Below are 6000 nucleotides of genomic sequence, written 5' to 3' on the forward strand. Positions count from 1 at the left end.
GCATAAAGTTTCATAATGGTGTTGCCCTTAGTGATTGGCACATGCACAATTCATAATGTAGCATTAAGAATAAAGAAGGTAAAAGAATCAATGACAGATTGTGACTTTCCAAGCATTAGGGTCTGTACAGAAGGACAATTTGTTAAAGAGAAACAATGAGAAATATAGTGATATATTTCCCATTCAAAATAAAATAGTAAACATAATTAGTGAAACAAGATGAGCAACATCCAAGATTTTACTCACCATTTTTTATGGACCCTGAGCCTAATTGCCCATGCTTATTCCAACCAAAAGAAAATGATTCTCCATTTTCAGTAACCACCACTGTATGGTTTCTCCCAGCCCCAGCTTTAACAATTTTATATATGCACCAGTAACAATGACATAAATTGACCTTCCAAAAAGCTGCAGAAAAAATAAAAAATCGATTTTAAAACAGGATTAGTTTCATATAAATGAAATATGGAATCATTTAACTTGACCTAGACTAAAAGTGCTGCAAATATGCTTGGTATTTTTAACAAATATTTATGAGCTAAAAAATTCTTATTCTTGTTCTATGGTTGCTGCTTGTGCATCACTATATCTTTATTCCCTCAAGGACTCGTACATGCTTATAGGAATTATGTTTACTAGCAAACAACAGTGAAGCAGTTCTGGAAACAAGGTGCTAAGGTTATGCTTAGTTGTTAATACAAACCTCACTTAGGGTCAGCATTGAGAGAGGAAGGCATGTAGCTATGGTAATGAGTGGGACCCATACATGTAAATAAAAGGGGTCCATAATTGGTCTTTGAGTCTATATTGGGTTTGGATATGGATAGCAATAGCTTGGATCCATTGACTAGATTTTCCTGCAAGACTCTCAAGGCTATATAAGTCATGAGTCTCTTGTAATTCACTCGTCCATCTAATAAAAAAAAATCTTTTATTGATCCCTTGTGGGAATTGTTGGCCCTAGCGATAGGGATTTGGAGGCCTTCTCCCTCCTATGATTGGGAGAAAATCGATACGCGTACAGGAGTGGCACCTGGACTCGTACCAATTGGTATCAAAGCATCACTGATCCATAGGTACGAGCGAGATGGATTCATCGTTAACAGCAATCGTGCACAAAATGGACAAGTGGCAGCATGAATCAAATGAATGGCAACAAGGATTTGGGTTGCCCACACAAACTGTTTTTTCATGTGCCAAGATCATCGTCAAGGGAAATTGGTGCGACGCCTCCGAAGCATAGAGTGTCTCAAACCAATGAATCACCTTGGTTCTGTGAACGAGAGCAATTGACATTCAGATGGAGTGAAATTGTTTGGACACCCAAGTATAGTCAGGGTACAGGGGCAAGACAAAAGGGTAGCGTTTGATCCAATGTTGGAGTTCGATCCAGGTGGAAGGAGGTCAGAGCATGGCGGTGCACACGAAATGTTTGAGGAAATTCCTCAACTAGAAATTCTATGTCAGGCTGCCTTGATTACTAATTACACAACACATGTATTTATTATCGAGGATAAGTTGCAGCTGGTTCTCTCTAAGCATCATAACTGGCATTTTTTTGGCTCTAGTGGGTTTGGTTCAAAAATGTCTTTGTCCAATTTCAACAAGGGGGTTTGCAGCAAGCGTGGCAAGTATTCGAGATTCATGAGGAAGGCTACTAGTTGCTGGATACTTAGACAAGGTAATGGCATTGTGTTTGAATTTGCATCGAACTCAGGGGAATTTGACGACAAGCAGCATGGTTGGTCTAGAAGAATCAATCAAGGGCAACTTGGTGAAGCACTATGAGAAGCTCAAATCATTGCCATCAGACTAGAAGAGTGCCTTTACCATCTCAAATCCACAACCCAGAGGTCTGACCGTTCAGCTGGATGTGAACTGCAAGGACGGAATCCAAATGGCATGGGGGACAGTAAAAAGGATACAATTTATGAACCAGGTGAAGTTCCAATTTCAAACATTGGAATTGTGGAGAACCCCTCATCGCTTTCTTATTCAATTAGGAAGGGTGATGAAAAATGGTATTTTCGGTACTTCTTCATCAATTATGAACAAGAGCTGATCAGTTGGGGTCGTGGTGGACCTTGATTATGTGCAAGCTAGGGAGATTGTGGATGCCCGCAGATTCAACAAAAATCCCAGACAAAAGCTGGTGTCAAAGACTGATCAGGTTTCTAACATTTCCAATGTGATTGAAAAAATGTCTCTTAGTATAGCAGATTTGGGTGGTGGTTGAAAAATGGTGGTTCATGTTGTGGAAAATAGGTGCTGCCTTGCAGTCGATTATGATGAAGAAAGGCCTGTTGCGATGGACCAAAGTTGACTGGAATTATTAATTGGAACTCCCTCCAACATGCAGTTTTTTCCAAGAAATGGGACACATGGGTCTGTGCGTGAATTTTGACTTTGTGGATTATGCTTGTCAAGTGTTTGATGAATTACTTCACAGGTATAACGTTGTTATCCTAGTAAAAAGAAAATATATAAACATAGATATGTTGCTGGACCAAATGTCTCAGGTAGCTATTGACAGATTTAACAGAATGTGGGTTAGGCATTTGATAGAAAAGCAAAGACAGACCTGACTGTGCAGTGGAACTCAATTTTTCCAAAGAAAATGTTGATCTCGCTAACAAGAATGTGTGATGTTGAGATGTCCTCACATGTTGAAAACATCTGCTGCACATCCTGGAAAAAAGAGCAGACCGATGGGTTTCATTGCTCTTCCTTGGCAGCATATCATTAGCTCATCTGAATTTCTTCAGAGTAGCAAAATTCATGCTAGCTCATCAAAGTTTCTTCAGAGTAGCAGAATTCATACTCCTGTGGCTGCAATGGTGACCATCATAGTGATCATAGCATTTTTCATCAAATTTGTCAGTTGGAAATTACAGCAACATCAATTGCAGCTGCTTGATAGATTTACCATATTGCAAAGATGACATCGTGTCACCCCTATGAAACAGAACATGAACAAGGCAGAAGAGTTCTGTTCAATGCTAGTTACTTGGGCAGGAGACAATGTTGTACACATGCAAGCACCAGCTGTTGCTGATGAAGCCAGCCAAATGTACGGCTTGGGTTTCTCACACAGTAATGCTAAACTATGGCAGTCAAGTATTGGTAGCAGGGAATATGAGGGTTATAACTATGTTACCATGTTGCTGGAATTGTTGTCCAAAAGCATCAAATGGTCATATTCTAAGGAAAGACATCTGGTTGAGCTATACAAATGGGAGCAAAAGTATTCTCACATAAAAACAGAACTGGTTACTAAGGACAAAAAACTTGAAATGAAATCTGATATCGAAATCCTAGAGAGGCGGCATACATTATTGGATGGTTGCTCTTCGAATTGTCACGCTCTGCTTGGTTCGTGTGTAGGGTGCCAATTTAGCCTCAGTGATCTGGTGAGAACAAACTATGGCCTTTGTATCAGCAAGTTCCTGCCAAGAGACAGTCACTGTTGCATGCATAAGGAATATGTTGTTTCCATGCAAGCACCAACTGTTGTTGATGAAGCCAGCCAAATGTACGGCTTGGGTTTCTCACACAGTAATGCTAAACTATGGCAGTCAAGTATTGGTAGCAGGGAATATGAGGGTTATAACTATGCTACCATGTTTCTGAAATTGTTGTCCAAAAGCATCAGATGGTCATATTCTAAGGAAAGACATCTGGTTGAGCTATACAAATGGGAGCAGAAGTATTCTCACATAGAAACAGAACTGGTTACCAAGAACAAAAAACTTGAAATGAAATCTGATATCGAAATCCTAGAGGCAGCATACATTATTGGATGGTTGCTCCTCAAATTGGCACGCTCTGCTTGGTTCGTGTGTAGGGTGCCAATTTAGCCTCAGTGATCTGGTGAGAACAAACTATGGCCTTTGTATCAACAAGTTCCTGCCAAGAGACAGTCACTGTTGCATGCATAAGGAATATGTTGATGAGGTGAATATTAGAGCAATAAAATTTGGGGACACTCTTAGGTTTGTTAATCCACATTCACAAGGGAAATGGGAGCACAACTTTACAAACAGAATTGGGTTTGAAAAAGAAAGCACACTTGTTTATGAATGACAAAATTAGGGATGTAGATCCAGCCGACAGAATCCTTGACTTGGTGACGGGGAAATGCAGAGATTCCCAGACTGCAAAGATGTCAGAATATGATTTCAGTGGTTGGAGACAAGAAACTAAAGCACTGTTCAAAGCAGTGCAATTAGAGCCACATGACATAATGCTAGTTTTCTTGATACCTGTCGGTAGCCATTGGGTTGAAGAGTATTATCTGGCTTTCAAACTGTTTTTGTTTCCCGGCAACCATCGTCACCATCTTTGCGACCACATTGGTGGTAACATGTGCGCAAATGAGGATTGTGAAGCCAAGATATTCATGTGTTTTGGAGATTCTCGCCTTGGGACAAGGCACATTTGAAGGGGTCAGAATTGAGAGAGGAAGACATGCAGCTATGGGAATGAGTGGGATCCATATATGTAAAGAAAAGGGGTCCATAGTGGGTCTTTGGATCGATATTGGGTTTGGATATGGATAGCAATAGCTTGGGTCCATTGACTAGATTTTCTTGTAAGACTCTAAAGGCTATATAATATAAGTCATGAGTCTCTTATAATTCACTCATCCATCTAATAAGAAATTCTCTCTTGACCCCTTTTGGGAATTGGCCCTAGTGATAGGGATTTGGAGGCCCTCTCCTTCCTATGATTGGGAGAAAGTCGATAAGAGGATGGGAGTGGCACCCGGACTCGTATCAATTGCATTCAAATGTGATTTGGAATCTCATGCAAATGAGAGAATGAGTCGCATTTGCAGAGCCAACCAAACATGTAATTTGGAATCTCATGCAAATGAGAAACGGAATGTGATTTGCAATCACATTTAAAGTGAATCTCATGTGATTCCAAATCACATGGTGGAATATGTGATTTGTAATCATCTGACTTCAAGTCACGTTTGATTCCATCTCATGTGATTTACTACACATCCTCTGCCTATGCACTTGAAATCATTTTAATAGCTCAGGAAATTGAGATCTTTTTTCAGACTATATAAGATCTTATATCAGTTTTTTACGAAAATGGAGTTCTTTATACCAAAGCCACCCGTTGACGCTTTTAGTTTTGCAACCTAAGAGTTCCAAGGAAATCTTATTGAACTTTTACCAAAAAAATTATATGAAGCAAGTTCCAGGGACCCATGCACATATGGCTTAAAATATTGCATGTGAATCAGGATTTTACATATTGATGACATATATTAAAAGAAACCGAGTTTGGCAATTAGTGATAAGTGATAACAAAATGATAAAAAGATTTACTGTCCCATAGTTAACCACTTCCTGGAATATGCAGTTAAAATTCATAAAAGGATCAAGTTAAAGTATAACACTTTTACGAAATATCCCCAAATTTTTGGAGATATCTCCATGTGAAGGAAGCTTACAAATTAAGCAGACCTGGATCTGGTTTCACTTCACCACAAAATGCAACCATTTGGATATGAATCCCAAATTCCTATCCCACATTGAAAGAAGTTATTCTGTTGGGCCAGATTTATTTTGGTGACTAGAAACTGAAAAGGCTCAGCTTAGTAAATTGTTGGTCCATATTTATCAAGTTTAAAAATACAATACATCAAGGCCCACAGGCTACTCACTGAACTACAAGGCAGGGTAATCAGGTTTGGTTGGCAAAGACCCCCTTTTTTTTCCTTTTTTCTGTTGAGCCAGAACCGAAAACAATAATCTTTTAAAAATGAAAGCCAAGATGTGTTTTTTCTTGAACTTTTGGACCAAGTACCAGCCAGCCCATGAAGCTATCAAGTTGTCCCAAACATAGTAAACATTGGGTCATAGGCCAGGGTCAGGCCCAACACTTATCAGGTGTGAGCCAAAAGTCTTTGTTCAAAACCAGCCCAAGCACTAGTTTGGCCCAGGTGGTCCAACAGGCTACCTAGCATCCATCCCCAACTAGATC

The 6000-nt window shown here is 39.6% G+C and overlaps 1 pseudogene; it reads right to left on the reverse strand.

Moving 5' to 3' along the window:
- Positions 1-2945, reverse strand: part of LOC149832544 (uncharacterized) — a 41810-nt pseudogene extending 38865 nt beyond the window's left edge.
- Between the last annotated feature and the right edge of the window lie 3055 nt (positions 2946-6000).

The sequence above is a fragment of the Nuphar pumila genome, chromosome 7 (assembly GCF_984573655.1).
Source record: "Nuphar pumila chromosome 7, dmNupPumi1.hap1.1, whole genome shotgun sequence".
Classification (NCBI taxonomy): domain Eukaryota; kingdom Viridiplantae; phylum Streptophyta; class Magnoliopsida; order Nymphaeales; family Nymphaeaceae; genus Nuphar; species Nuphar pumila.